The following is a 16,532-nucleotide window of genomic DNA, read 5'->3' as shown; positions in this document are numbered from 1 at the left end:
CTGAAAGAAAACAATCAGATTCTTACTGTATAATATGCAAGATGTTTACATTAGTCAGATTACCATAAATTCTTACATTATTATTCTCATTTTAGTTCATTTAAAATAATGTCTCTTATCCAGGTGCTTCACCTGGATGCATTCAATCAGGTGCTCAGGATAAACTGGATATCTTTGAGTCTTTATATAACCTACTAAACACAAGTTTTATCTACCAAGCTCCTGAAAATCCAGCTTCACTTGATACTGCATTCAATGAATAAATGAATCCTTTAACAAATAAAAATTAAAATGAATAGTTAATTCAAATTTAAAACAAACAGTAATTACTTGAAACAAGAGTCGGGGTACCACCCCTTAGTCTTTCACCCAAATGACAGTCAAGCCTTTCAGTGGGTTTGAGAGTGAGGGGTGGTATCACCCCTTTTCCTTATAAGCCTTTGTTAGCCTTTTGATACCATTTTTTAATAGTGATGTCAATGGTATGACAAATAAAAAAGTTGCTTAAAATACAAATACACTGTTCATGGTAGCAAACTGTAAGTATGGAGCAACTTGGCTCAATAGTAACCAAAACTCGAAAAAACGGAATTTTGATATCAATTGATATATCAAAAGAAGTAGTTTAATGTGCTGATTCTAAATATATAAGGTTTATTGAGTTTAGTGTTACCCATTAAAAGTTACAAGCCTGACAAAAATTTGCCTGACTTTTGGAAAAGGGGCAAAAACCCCCTAAAAGTCAAGGAATCTTAATGAAATTCATACCATCAGATTCAGCATATCAGAGAACTGTAATGTAGAAGTTTCAAGCTCTTATATTCAAAATTGCAGAATTTTGTATTTTTTCACAGAAGGAAGATAATGGGTGCATGTTTTGTTGTTGTTGTTTTTTTTTCAGGGGTGATCATATTGAAATAATGGTCTTAGAAAATTGGTAAATGGCACATTCGAATGGAAATTAAAAGTTCTAGTGCCCTTTCAAAGTGACCATAAAGATTGTAAGGCCCTCCTCATAGCCTTGCTCTTTGTGCTTAAGTTTTTTAGAACTTTTAAAAAAAGCTTACAATTCTAATCAAATGGCCCTTTTGTTTTAGGAGCCATCTTAAAAATTGGGATAAACAGTCAAACTATAGCGTAAAGAGCAAGGTACTGAAGAGGAGAGCAATCCCTTCATATGTTGCTTCTTACTTTTAGTTAAAAAAACTTTTTTTATTTAATCTTCAGTAAAAACAAATGATGTTCTGGCCTTCGTATTTAAATGGGCACTTTTATCTATAGTAGTATCTTTAACCATTATGATGGATATATCTATTCATTTAATCTTAATTTGTTCTGATTTTTTTTTTATTCATTGATATTATTATCCATCTATTTTAGGTTTGAGTCATTAATTGATTTAATTTCTTGTCATTTTAGGCTTAATTGTGCTTTTTTACTTTAAATTGAAAACTTTTTTTTAGATTAGTCAACACAAAGAAGAGATTATTTTAATACACATACTCAGTTAAAATTTAGAATTTAAGGCTTTTGCTTATGATTAATGAGGTTGGCTCTTTTTTTCTCCTCTTCACAGTGAACTTCCCAATAATTAAGTAAATTACTCTTCTGGAACAAAATTTACCTAGGATACTAAGAGAATAAAATGAAGCATGGATTTGAGTGCTATGGGATAGAGAAATTTCAATTTTAGATTTTAACTACACTGTTTGGTGTGCTACCATTTCATCTAACCGTCACAAGCACTAAACGTCATTTCTTTAACAAAGAAAATCTGTTAGAACATCGACTGTCACAATCACTACCCATCAGAACGTCAACAGTCATAACATTGACACATCAGTTCATTGACAGTCACAAATATTGACGAAGACCACACTGCCTTTCCATATCAAACAAACACAACTTAAAAACAATAGGGAAATTTTTTTCCAAGACAGTGCAATTTAAATCGGTGAATATTTCGGCCCTATGTCCAAGGGCCGTCTTCAGCACAACATTAAAGAAAAATATATATATATATATATATATATATATATATATATATATATATATATATATATATATATATATATATATATATATATATATATATATATATATATATATATATATATATATATATATATAAACTTACATTAAAATACGATGTTTAAAACTAAATATGCTCTTAAAAACTTTTAAAACAGCCCCAGCATCCTTACTTCAACGAAGTTCATCCAGGACTGATAAATAAAATGATGAGAGAGGATGAATTCATTCAAACGAAATAAAATAAAATTATTAAGTGCAAGTTTTCAAAGCTTATTTTGCCTTTTTAGCAGCTAGTCTCCAAGGCGTTTTTTTAACGGGTTCAATACTATTGTCAATTGGTTTAGTAAAATATTTTGTTAGATCAGTTTTAATTAGATTTGAATATAAATCATTCACTGAAAACTCTCCTAAGTCCCTATTTAAGGAAATATTTTTATTTTTATTTTGAGCCTAATTTCGATAAATTCTCAAACTCTCTATTTTATCCCCAAATCACTGCTAATGAGAAAAGATTTTTCTAATAGTATTGTGTCACTGTGATTATCAGATGTACAGGTTGCTAAAGTAAAATCAAAGGAAATATTATAACTATTAGCACCCAACGCTTTGTCTATATTTTCTTTATGCTGGTGTATCTGCCTTTCCAGATTCTTATGAATTCTACCAACATAGTAATTGCCACAATCACATGTTATTCGATAAACCCCTCTTTGGCGGGTAATTGGGGTTTTATCTTTACCGGAGTTGAAAAAACTTGTGATTTTAAAATTATTAGTGAAATCTAAATATAGATTATTTTTTGTGCAAACATTTTCCATTTTTGTTTTGATTCTTGGGATGTACGGAAGACAGATAATATTAGAAGGTTTTTCCGGAGCCTCAAAGTGCGAAATATCATTAATTTTACGAAAATGTCTTTTTAGTCTACGGTTAATCGTAGTATTGACAAAACGAATGGTATATCCATTGCCAAAAAGAATATATCTGATAAAATCTATTTCTGCTTTTATGTATGAATCGGAGCAAATGTTCAGGGCACGGTCAATAAGAGAAGTTACAACTGCTCTTTTAACTTGTGGGGGGTGATTTGAATTAAAATGAAGATATCTATTGTTTTGCGTATTACGGATAATTAGCACATTTAAAAATGGTAGTTTGTTTTCAATTTCAATTTCTAAGGTAAACTACAAATTTCTATCATAAGTATTAAGATGATCTAGGAAACCTCGAAGTTCAATTTCCCCATAATTCCAAAGGGAAATTACGTCATCCATGTAACGACCCCAATAGACATGTTTTTAAAAATAAGAATTTAATGCCCAATTTTCAAGGTTCTCAACATAAATATTTGCCAGTAGGCTGGATAAAGCTGCTCCCATTGGTAACCCATTTATTTGTTGATAAAATGAATCACGAAACTGAAAATACATTTAAAACTTATTACAAATTTTAACAAGATTAAATAAAACTTCGCAATCAATCCCTGTTGCTGAGTCTTCGATTAAGTGATAATTTTCTTTTATTTTGTTTATTAATAATTGCTCAGAAGTAGCCACATCTATATTCGTATACATGGTAATAATATCAAAACTGCTAACTATTGTGTTTTCTGAAATACTTGTGTTATTAAGCTTTTAAACTAAATCTGCTGAATTACTAACGCAGGAATTTTGTGAATACAGTAGAGGTTTGAAAGCTGTGCAAAACCATTTTCCAATATTGGAAGCGGATTTGATTCAAGATTAAAAGTTCCAGGTCCCCTTTAAGAGTAAAAAGAGATTGGAGGAATGGAGGGCAAGCTTGCATCCTCCCAATCCCATTCATTTTCCAAACACATCCAATAAAATTTTTGAGACATACAATTTAAACATCTTGCTTATGGGGAGCAGTTGACCTACGAAATATTTTATTTTATTAGTCTAGGTAAAAAACATGCAAATATTATTAATCAACAAAATTTTTTAGAATCATGCAGAAACGAAAATCTTATTCCTAAGTCTTTGAGATATAAATTACATTTAAATACCTGGAAAGAAGGGCAATTTGCTCATACAATACAATTAAAAACCTTAGTCCATATTATTAAGGACAAAAAGCAAAAAAGACATATCATTTCTTCAGAAAGAAAATCTCTCGAAAATTTTTTGTTTGAAATCCTGTCCACTGTTGATTTTTCTCAAGTTGTTAGATTAGAAAGGAATTTGTTTCGCCATGATTTTCGCTTGTCAAAGGAAAGACTTTATACAAAATTGGAAAAATTGAGAGAAGAATCTTTGATGAGAACCTGTATTTATTCTTCAAGATTCACTCCTGGACCCGCTGTTGTTAACCTCTCTTCTAGAACATTTGAACCTCAGTAAATCAATACACTGGAAAAAGGTCAAACTTCTCTTTTCTACCAGAACAAGTTTCCGTGGCAGGTATAGTTTCCTCTTTAGAGTCCGCTTAGCATAAAGACTACCCATCTGTTTCTAACCCTGACGAAGTTAGGTCTTGTCTCATAAATACTCTTTATAATAGCCAAAAAAAGGCTAAGTCTCCTACCACTTTCACCCAAAAAAATTTGCACGACATAAAAATATTATCTAACCTCCGCAAAGACCCATCTATTATAATAACCAAAGCAGACAAAAGTAATTCACTTGTTGTCATGGATACAACAGACTATGACAACAAAATCTTTTCACTTTTAAAGGACAGTAGTACATATAAACCGATCGCTCATGATCCTACTGATCAATTTACTAATAATATTATAAATGAACTAAAGCAGCTAACACAGAATAGAAAAAACACCCCACAATTATATAATAAATTCTCCCCCATGGTGGCTTCTGTCCAAAATTTTACGGCTTACCAAAACTGCCTAAACAGGGTATTCCCTTAAGACCTATCGTAGTATGTACTAAAGCCCCCGCTTCCAATATTGGAAAAAGCCTTTGCACAGCTTTCAAACCTCTACTGTACTCACAAAATTCCTACATTAGTAATTCAGCAGATTTAGCTTAAAAGCTTAATAACACAAGTAATTCAGAAAACAAAATAGTTGGCAGTTTTGCTATTATTACTATTTATACAAATGCAGGTGTGGCTATTTCCGAGCAATTATTAAAAAACAAAGTAAATAAAAATTATCACTTAATCAAAGACTCTGCAGCAGGGATTGATGGTGAAGTTTCATTTGATCTTTTTAAAATTTGTAATAAGTTTTCAGTGTATTTTCAGTTTCGTGATTCTTTTTATCAACAAGTAAATGGGTTACCAATGGGAGCAGCTTTATCCGGCCTACTGGCAAATATTTATGTTGAGAACCTTGAAAATTGGGCATTAAATTCTTATTTTTTAAAACATGTCTACTGGGGTCGTTACATGGATGACGTAATTTCACTTTGGAATTATGGGGAAATTGAACTTCGGGGTTTCCTAGATCATCTTAATACTTATGATAGAAATTTGCAGTTTACCCTAGAAATTGAAATTGAAAATAAACTACCATTTTTGGATGTGCTAATTATCCGTAATACTAATAATTTGGATTTTACTATTTATGGAAAACCAACACAAAACAATAGATATCTTCATTTTAAATCAAATCACCCCCCACAATTTCAAAGAGCAGTTGTAACTTCTCTTATTGACCGTGCCCTGAACATTTGCTCCGATTCATACATAAAAGCAGAACTAAATTTTATCAGAGATATTCTTTTTGACAACGAATACCCCATTCCTTTTTTCAGTAATACGATTAACCGTAGACTAAAAAGACATTTTTTTAAGATCAACAATATTTCGCACTGCGAAGCTCCCCAAAACCGCTCTGATATTATCTGTCTTCCGTACATCCCAAGAATCACAACAAAAATAAAAAATGTTTGCACAAAAAATATTCTGTATTTAGTTTTCACTAATAATTTTAAAATCACAAGTTTTTTAAACTCCGGTAAAGATAAAACCCCAATTAACCGCCAAAGAGGGGTTTATCAAATACCATGCGCTTGTGGCAATTACTACGTTGGCAGAACTCATCAGAATCTGGAAAGGCGGATACACCAGCATAAAGAAAACATAGACAAAGCGTTGGTTGCTAATAGTTCTAATAACTCCTTTGATTCTGCTTTAGCTAGCCATATATTTGATAATCATAGTGACAAAATACTATTTGAAAAATCTTCTCTCATTAACAGTGATATGGGGATAAAATAGATAGTTTGAGAACTTATCTAAATTAGGCTCAAAATAAATGAAAATATTTCCTAAAATAGGGACTTGGAGAGTTTTCACTGAATGATTTATATTCAAATCTAATTAAAAATGATCTAACCAAATATTTTACCAAACCAATTGACAGTAGTATTGAAACCATTAAAAAAAGGCCTTGGAGACTAGCTGCTAAAAAAGCAAAAAAAGCTCTGAAAACTTGCACTTAACCATTTTAAAATATTTCATTTGAATGAATTCATTCTTTCTTATCATTTTATTTATTAGTCCTGGTTGAACTACGTTGAAGTAAGAATGCTGGGGCTGTTTTAAAAGTTTTTAAGAGCATTTTTAGTTTTAAACTTCGTATTTACTTCGTAAGTATTATATATATATATATATATATATATATATATATATATATATATATATATATATATATATATATATATATATATATATATATATATATATATATATATATATATATATATATATATATATATATATATATATATATATATATATATATATATATATATGTTATGACATGTTGATGTTATGGCTGTCGACGTTCTGACAGATTTTCATTATGAAAAAAAAATGATGTAATGACATGTCGATTTTATGACTGTAGACGTTCTGACGGGTAGCGATTGTGACTGTCAATGAACTGACATGTCGATATTATGACTGTCAACGTTCTGACGGGTAGCAATTGTGACTGTCAATGAACTGACGTGTTGATGTTCTGACTGTCAATATTCTGACGGGTCGCGATTATGACTGTCGATGTCCTGACGTGTCGATGTTATGATGGATGTATTGTCGATGTTATGACGGATTTTTTCGATGTCCTTACGGTAGTGGTCCTGACGCCTTCCCCACTGTTTCAAAAATGTCATCTAGTTATCATAATAACTTGTAATTTGGCTCTTCATTAGCTACATTAAGTACGTTGTATTATCTACAAGATGTCAAACGAGTAAATGTTGACAATGCTGATAGCTGATGCTTCTCTCTGGAGTCTCTTCAAATACAACAACCTGCTGGAAAGAAATACTGGAAATTTTGTATTTTTGCAAGCATGTCTATGCAGTTAGCCATTAAGTGTGTGAACATCTGCTGCTTGGAATAGCTAGATTATATTTCTATAGCTAAACTGTTATTAAGAATAGCTAAATTATATGAAAAATATAAGTTTACCCTTATTTCTAAGTTTTAAATGATTGCATTCTTGATAGGTCTGTATTTATCAAAATTCTGAAAAAATATTTTAACCTAATTTTGGGTTTTCAACCTTTTTTTTATTGGCCTTAGTTTTTAATACAATTCCTGTTATCTCAGCAGAATTTTAAGCCATATCAAGGTATTTTCCTAACATTTAAGAAACAGTGCATTCTTGATAGGTCTGTATTTATCAAAATTCTGAAAAAATATTTTAACCTAATTTTGGGTTTTCAACCTTTTTTTTATTGGCCTTAGTTTTTAATACAATTCCTGTTATCTCAGCAGAATTTTAAGCCATATCAAGGTATTTTCCTAACATTTAAGAAACAGATTTACCGATATTTAAAATGCTATGAATGGGGATTTATGTTTTTTTAATGATAATGTTGTGTTTACAACAATCCCCTTGATGGTTCCATATATACCCTTAGGATATATATTAAACTAAAAGAAAACAATCAGATTCTTACTGTATAATATGTAACATTTTTTTATTCATCCGATTACCATTTTTCCTGCCATTAGTATTCTCATTTTAATTTATTTAAAATAGTATTTCTTATCTGGTATTCTATCAGGTACTCAGGATAAACTGGATATATTTTTTTTCGTTTATTCGTATTCGTTTAATCAAATAGCTTTCGTAGCAAACAAAACTGAACGCTAAATTATGCTATTTTTACAATGCATTTAAGAAAAAAAAATCACTTATTTAATGCACTAACAAAATATGGTACAAAGGAATTGGCAAATCTGTTCGCTTAGCACTTGGCGGATTGTAGTCTGTTCTGATGCCTGGTGAGTTTGGGGGTCGGTGCAGTTGGAGGAAGAATTGAGCGATGTTTCTCCTTTGACATGAGTGATTTCCCGAATCTCATTATCAAATCGTGTCTTCGGGCGAACAAAGTGGGCAAGCTCATAACCACAAGGGCATGCTCGTAACTCTCATTCCTGGGTCCAAGAATTATTTTAGTTTTTGAACGTCTTCTAGTTCCTCTGACATGTAGGCAGTTTTTGAGCTTGAGGACCCCAGACAGGACAACAATATTCAAGGATTGGCCTGATGTATGTCGTGTAAGCCAATAAGAGCTGACGATCTGAGAAACCCAGCCTTTGCATACTCGTTAAACTTTGGATTGAGTAGTGTCCTTTGCATATGATATTGTCTACGTGCAGTTTAAATGAGCAATCACTTGTAAAAGTCATACCTAGTATTGTCCGAGACGAAACAGTTGGGAAGGGAACATCTGATATTGTAATATCTCGCTTGAGCAGGTTTAAGCATAGAACCTTCGATTTCAGCTCGTTCAGATGCAGACTTTGGATTTACACTGGTTAAAAAAGTCCAAAAAAAGCGTTGGTTCAAACTGCTGTTTTGCTACTGCGTTTTCTACTATGTATTTGAGAAGCGAAGACAAGTCGTTAACGAACTTGAAACGCTCAGAATCAAAGAAATTCCGTAAGGATTTTATTGATGACTGCAAGGAATAAAAGGGCAGCTTGTTTCGTTCCTTGGGGACAGCCACAAGTAAGTTCGGTCCACCCAGAGCGGATATCATCGGCAAATAATGGATATAGCAATTACCGTTGCCCTTGTAGAAAATCTCTCACTAATAGCAGTAAGATTTTCCAGCCCCCATCTCTTTTAGATTTTTAATACAATGAGGTGCTCTATAAGGTCGAATGTTTTTCTATAGTCTGCCAAAAGTAAATCGACAACACTGTTCGGGCTGTCCAGCCACTCAACTATCAAATGGTACATCCACACTAGGTATATTACCGTGCTACTCCCTCGTATACAGCCATATTAGTAAGTGTCTGTTGAGGGTGCAATCTGCTGTAATAGAGCACGGTGTATAAAACCTTCGGCCACTTTAGCCAAGTTGGGAGTTATGGATATAGGTCTCAGCTGATCGCAGGACTGGGGTGCCTTCACTTTTGGAATGACTCGCACATAGGAAGCTTTCCACAACTTTTGGAACGATTGCTCTGAGAAACACTGATTTATGATTGATGCCATGGGTTTGGCTAGAAAAGGTGAGTACTCTTTCAGTAGCTTCACAGGGAGTTCACCTGGGTATGTGGCACAGTTGTTACGTAGTCGTTCGATTTCATGGAAGACTGATATTTCGGACACTTCTACAATATAATCGGCACTACAACTGTTGATGATATTGCTCATCTATTCGTCACTTATGGTGGGGTAAGAAGTACAAGTTTGTGTAAAAAACTCGTTAACATCCGAGGCTCTGGTTAGACTCCGGTCTATGTTTCTAATTCGTACTTCAGTCCCTTTCTGTTTTCCAGTAAGCCATTTTACCGCGTCGTGCCACTTGTGGGAATCAGACTTGAGGAGTGGAGCTACTTTTTCCTGTATATGCCTTTTCCTAGATACGCGGAGGGCTGAAACGACTTGGTTTCTCAACCTGTTTCCCCTCCGATACTTCTCCCATGGCATGGAGATTGCATCGTTTTTTTTATCATTATTTTGAGCTGAGTTTAGCCACAGCTTATCTGATTCACAGACCAAGCGCATTTTGACAGGAAACAATTCGCTGCATTTTTGTTGCAGAGTCGAATATAGTGTCTTAACCTTTTCATCGATGTCAGTTATAGCACAGATTGCAGCAAAATTGAAGTTCGCAATCCATCTTCCAAAGGCTTGAATGGAGCTTTCACTTAGTGGTCTGTACAGTATTCTAGTCTTTTTTGGTTTAGGTATACGGTCTCTGTTCTTCGACTTCCAGCATAAAATATTGTGATCAGATTTTGCAAGTGGTCCTAAGGAAAATGGCGGTTCATAGTACGCTTCGAGATTTGTCAGTATGAGGTCCAGTATGCTTCCACTTTCATGAGTGGGAACATCGACAACTTGTTGAAGGTCCAACACACATGAAATCTATTTTTTGTCGGTTAAGTTGAAGTCTCCTGCTATAATAAATGACGGATTGCTGTGCTGTTTCCGAAAACTGTCAACTTGATATTGCAGATGCGTCACTAATTCTCGCCTATTAAGTGCACCTTCTGGATAGTATATTGCTGCTACTATGATGCATGAGTAAGTCCTTGGTAGCCCCTTCGGCTTGCACCAGAGTCAGATTGTCTCGTGGCACGAATCTGGGGAATACCAAGTTGTTTACATGGTAAGTCTTTGTGGAATTAGATTCATACGCCACTTCCACGTCGGTCGTTCTCTCTATCACGTCTGGTATTAAAAAAAGTTCAGATATTCTTTGATTGCACCCGTTTCAGTTGTTATATCCTAGCATTCAGTAATTACTGCTAATGGTGCTAAGTTTATGCGCAAGACAAGTTCTAATTCATCAAGCTTTTTGGTTAGGGACCGGGCGTTGCAAAGAATCAGGTTTGGAAGATATGTCTTGGCATTCAGCTTTACAGGTTTTAGTACGGGAGGGGAACTATTCGAGAGGAGGTGGTCCACAGGATTATCAGGAGAGTAAGGTCTCAGGGTTGGCATAGGTGCTGAATACCCTGCAGTTACTACACGTGTCAAATATTGGTTATTTCTTGGCCTTTTGATTCTGTTGTTGTTCTGAACTATGGATATCACTGGTATACAGTGGTCACCACCTTGAAGTACACAGCGCACTCTATGTCACTGACGACGTGGGCTGGGATAGCGTTGACCAGCAGCTAAAGAGCCGGCATCCGGTCGGTTGTCAGAGGACTGTGATCTCTTTGCATGGCGTGTAGCAGCTTATTCAGTTCTTTGCATTGTTGTGAGATCTGGATTCACATAGACGTATCGTCGGACATGGTTGTCAGTGGATCTTCGCAGATTTGGTGCACCCTTCAAGATTTTCGATCGCTTTCTTCGGATTTCTTCACAGTCCTTGCACAGTTTCACGAGTAGGCGCCTTTGGCCTTGCACGTTATCCGAGTCTGAGAGGGGGCGGCCCAGTCTTGCTGTTTCTAGGATGTCTGTCAGTTGTAGTTGAGCACCAAGGTCATTGCTAGAGACCAGCTGCACAACTTTCTCAGCATCAGACTCTTTGTTAGATTCTAGAATGCCATATATTACAAAGTTCATACTTTTCTCCTCTCGTAGTTTCCTCTCTTTTTCGGCTTGCAGCAGAACGCTAGCTGTGACGGCGCTTGAGTTTTGAATTCTGTTAGTTGCTGGTGACTGAGATGGGACGATGTTGATGTCGGTAATTGGTTGCATTTCTGGCTGCTGCTGTTGCTGCCGTAAAGGTGCCATGCTTCGGTTAGTTTGTGTCATTTCAAGGACTGCCAATTGAAGTTTGGCTACGCTTCGCTTACTACAGCATACACATTCATATTTGAGTAGTAGTGAGCTCTTATCATGGGCTTTCAGCGCTAGGAATAAGTCTAGATGCATCCTTCGGCAAGAAACATGTTCATACTCACTGCAGAAGAAGCACTTGAGTGCAGTTCAGTCTTCAGCTGCCAGGTGGCAGTAGCTGCATAAGCTACCGGTAGAGCCTTCTTGTGATCTGGATGATCCAGGAGTCTCCGAAGACTGGAATTTTTCTGGATCCAGAGCTTGCGGACAGGGAGACTGTTTTGTCTCCTGTGAGCTGCTCGCGATGGTCTTCTTCGAGCCACCTTTCGATCTTGATTGTGGTAGTGGTAGTGGAGAGGTGGAAGAGCAGCTCCCGCACTTCTAGTTTGCTGCAATTATTTTGGCATCATATGCTGTTATCTTGAGGCATTTCAAGTGTGACTGCTTGTTGCAAATCTTGTTGCAAAGAGCGTCATTTGGCTTTGTAGTCTGTTTGCAAATGTTACAGTTCATTCTGGTTTGAAGTGTTACGTAGTAAGGTTTGCGGAGATAACTAGGGAAGTGTAAAGCCCTGTTTGCTTGTCTCCTGCAATTTAAGAGATTGCTCTCGGCAGATCCCTCTAGAGCACTTGCCACAGGTACTTTCCCTCTTCTGCTAGCTTTTCCTCTCCTGGCGCTCAAATGAAAGTGTTGTATCTCGTCGATGCTCAGAATGCTAAATTTATTGCCTTGACAATTCTCGAGGTAGACAGAACGTGGGAAGTGCAATACTCAAATCACCTATTCCCAGCAGTTTAAGGATTAAAATCCCGCTGGTACCAACTCGGCCTCTTGTTTGTTTGCTATTGCTCCCTTCTGCACAAATTATCACCAAAAATATGCAAAAACGGACGAGCCAACGTAGTCAGTGGTGTTTTTAATATTTAGCGTTTGGCAACTGCGCTCTATTGCTGGTATGAGTCTAGTTTTGGGAGTTCAGGGTGCTAGAATAGTTTTGAAAGTTAATTTTAAGAAGACTATGTCACTAAGGCTAGGAATAAGAGAAGATGAAAAGGTACTTTGGGTAACAAAAAGACTGATCAAGTGGGCAGATTCACTTACCTTGGTAGTGGGAGCAGTGAAGATGTTAAAAGTAGAATAGCCAAGGCTCAGGGCGTTTTGCACAGTTAAAAAAAAGTTTAGGAAGATAGTCTGCAAACCATGATAAGAATATTAGAAGCTATTGTGATGACATTGGCCAAATATGGTTCTGAAGCATGGGCGCTCTAAAAAGCAGAAGAAGATTTGCTAGATGTTTTCCAGAGAAATTGCCTTTAGATTGTTCTGAGTACCCAGCTGACTGACTGTATTTCAAACAGTAGTCTGTACGAAAAATTTGGTTCAATCCTGCTTTCTAGGGTTATAATGAGAGAAAGGTTGAGACGGCCAGGGCACATGGTGCAGATGAAGGATGACATATTGCCAAAGATTGTCCTTTTTGGCCAACCATCTAGGGTTAAACAGAAAGCAGGTTGTCCTCGTTTGGGGTGGGAGGACGTCATAAAGAAAGATTTAAAGGAAATGGGAACTTCCTGAGAGGGTGTTAAGAGGGGGGGCTTTAAATAGATTTGGATGGAGGAGGAGCGTGCGTAACTGTGTTGGCCTCAGGCGGCCTTGTGCTGTGGTGAGTTGTTAGTAGTAGTAATAATTGACAAGAAGTAAAGCTATCAACTTCCTCATTACATAATATTACCATCTTTCCATAATATTACCATCTTACTCCTAGTCTAAGCAACTGAGTCCTCTTAGCATTAATTTTCAAACCTGTTCTTGCATCCTCACCTTCCAAACCTCTAAAAGTTCATTCATTTTGCTAACATTTTATCTAGTATACTTAAATCCTCTGCATAACCTAAGTCTATGAGAATTTCACCCTCCCATTGGATACCATGCTCTCCGATAGCCTCCATCAAAATCACATCATATATCTCCCCAATAATACTCTCAATATCTCCCCATATTATACCATGCTCTCCCATGGTCTTTTGCCATTTTTCTGTGTGTAAAATCCATTAAAGTGTTTCATATAAACAGTGATAGGACACACCCCTGCTTAAATCCAAATTTCGTATCAAACCAACTACAGTCCTCACTTTCTACTTTAACAGTAGCAAAAATACTGCCACAAAAAAAAACAGACCTCCACTAAAGCTTCTATTAGTAGGATCAAACGCCTTGACATAATCTATAAAACTGAGGACAAGAGGGGTCTGAATAAAAGAATAAAAGAGGTCTGAATAAAAGAGAGGACAAGAGGGGTTAGACACTTTTGAAGTATTAATCTAAGAGTGAAGATTTGGTTGAATTTTCTTCCTGCTGAGATCAAGCAAATACCTCTGTAACTAATACACTCACTTTTATCACCTTATTTGCTACAGGGTTTAATTGAAGATTTCCCAAAATAACTGGTTACTTACAATTTTTCAAAATTATATTTACAAATTTTAATATTTTATCTTTAACTTTGCTATTTTCCATAGACAATTGATCACTATTGTTACTATAATCATTCAGTATATCACTACTAAAAAAAAGATAAAAAAGACGATTAAAAAAGATAAAAAAACAAAATAGGGAGCTCGTCCCCCTTGATTCAGTTACCCCGGCAATTGAGAAAAAAACTTTCTCACTAGCTCCTGTACTGTGAAGACCAGAATATGAAATAGATAGCTATCCTAATTGAAAAACATTTGAGTGAAGTAAAGGATTAAAATTGCGCAATTACTGGATACCTGAACTGTAATTGATTCAACTGAAATTTTTCTTTCAACAACACGTTCTATGGATTTTTTGGGGGGTAGTCAATCACCCCCCTTAGGAGTAAGTCTCGTTTAATGGTGTTTAAAAAAAAAATTGTGTTCTGGCATATCGTCAAATTATATTATGAATATTCCAGTATCTCAAGACAAGTTCGACCAATCTAATGAGCTCCAAAACGAAAAATTAGACCGAGTACTTAGTAAGCAGGGTGATTTAATAACTGCAGTTAACAATTTATCTTCTGAAATACAAGAGTTAAAGAATGAGGCTTTAGTAAGAGATAGAAAAATAGCCAAACTAGAAAGGTCATTTGAAGAGCAAAAGCAGAAAAACTCTTTGCTTAACTATCAAATGCTACTAATTGAAGTAAAAGAAAGAAGTTTAAACTTGATCATACACGGCTTACCTACAGATATTAATCCGAATCAATCCCTTGAAGCTCATGTGAAAGATCTACTTAAGAATACCTTAAAAATTGAGTCATCTTTGTCAATTAATTAAATAAAAAAAACAAGTTTTTTTAACTGAAAGTAAGGAACGACGTTAAAACTTAAAACGAACAGAAATTATTCCGTATATGAAGGGGGCTGTCCCCTCCACAACGCCTCGCTATTTAAGTTAAATTTTTTTTTTTTTTTAGAAAAATATATTTGTGATAAAGTAAAAATTTAGCGTAAATAGCGAGGCGTTGAAGAGGGGACAGCCCCCATCATATAAGGAAAAAATTATGTTCGTTTTAAGTTTTAACGTCGTTCCTTACTTTCAGTTAAAAAAAAGTTGTTTTTTTTAATTTAATTTTTGAACGTTTTTGAATTAATGCAGGTTTTGATTTTGGCTCCCCGGACATGAATAATTAAAACAAAATTTGTATATTATAATTGGTTAAATGGCTTTCTCGAAACTTGTTTAATTTTATTTACGAACGTTTTTATTAGTAATAAATATACGTAACTTAGAATTAACTTACGTAACGAACTTCTATATTCATAAATTTTTAACACGTATATTAGGGGGTTCGCCCCCTAGTCAATACCCTGCTCTTTAAACTATAGTTCGAATTTTTTTTCCAGTTGTTTAAAAATGACCTCTTAATCATAATCAGTTGATCAGTTGAAAAACTTGTTTTTTTTTATTTAGTTTCTGATCTTTTTCTTTAATAATGCTGGGAAATCCGGCACCCCCTTCATAGCAATGTCCCTTCCCCCATGAAATCTTCCTTCGTGGAAAGATCCTCCCATATCGCCCCCGACCCTCTCCTTCCCCCACCTACCAGAAAAAATCTCCTCTGAAAAAGTCTGTATAATTCCCAATAACCAATACTATATGTTAACATTGAGTAAAGTTCATAACTTTCAGCCCTCCCCCTCGGGACTGTGGGGGATCAAGTCATCCTGAAAGATATAGTTATTCGATTTTTGACTATACTGAACAAAATGGCTATCTCAAATTTTCATCTGGTGACTTTGGAAAAAAAGAGCATGGGAGGAAGCCTTGTTGCCCTCCATTTTTGTTGGTCGCTAAAAAAGGACACTATAACTTTTAATTTCTATTCGAATGAGCCCTCCCACGAAATTCTAGGACCACTGGGTCGATACGATCACCCCTGGGGAAAAAAAAACAAACAAACAAATAATCACGCATTCGTGATCTTTCTTCTGGGAAAAAAAATGCAAAATTCCACATTTTTGTAGATAGGAGCTTTGAAACCTCTGCAGCAGGGTTGTCTGATACGCTGAATATGATGGTGTGATTTTCATTAAGGATCTATAACTTTTAGGGGTCTTTCCCCCTTTTTTTGAAAATCAGCCAAATTTTCTCAGGCACGTAACTTTTGATGGGTAAGATTAAACTTAATGAAACTTATATATTTGAAATCAGAATTAAAATCTGATTCTTTTGATGTATCTATTGGTATCAAAATCCCGTTTTTTAGAGTTTCGGTTACCATTGAGCCGGGTCGCTCCTTACTTACAGTTCGTTACCACAAACTGTTTGACAAATGTTA

The 16,532-nt window shown here is 35.2% G+C and overlaps 1 protein-coding gene and 2 pseudogenes across 2 annotated transcripts in view; all 3 read left to right on the top strand.

Moving 5' to 3' along the window:
• The window catches only part of LOC148939157 (uncharacterized), a 459,905-nt gene that overhangs the window by 428,347 nt on the left and 15,026 nt on the right, over positions 1-16,532 (top strand). The window lies entirely within an intron of this gene.
• Positions 527-4,921, top strand: LOC148939159 (uncharacterized; annotated as a pseudogene).
• LOC148939158 (uncharacterized) lies at positions 5,304-6,461 on the top strand (annotated as a pseudogene).

This window comes from Artemia sp. Qi Xiang Cuo, chromosome 21 (assembly GCF_049724085.1).
Source record: "Artemia sp. Qi Xiang Cuo chromosome 21, ASM4972408v1, whole genome shotgun sequence".
Taxonomy (NCBI): Eukaryota; Metazoa; Arthropoda; class Branchiopoda; order Anostraca; family Artemiidae; genus Artemia; species Artemia sp. Qi Xiang Cuo.
The sequence above is the reverse complement of the archived record's forward strand: the minus strand, read 5'-3'. Positions and strand labels throughout refer to the sequence as shown.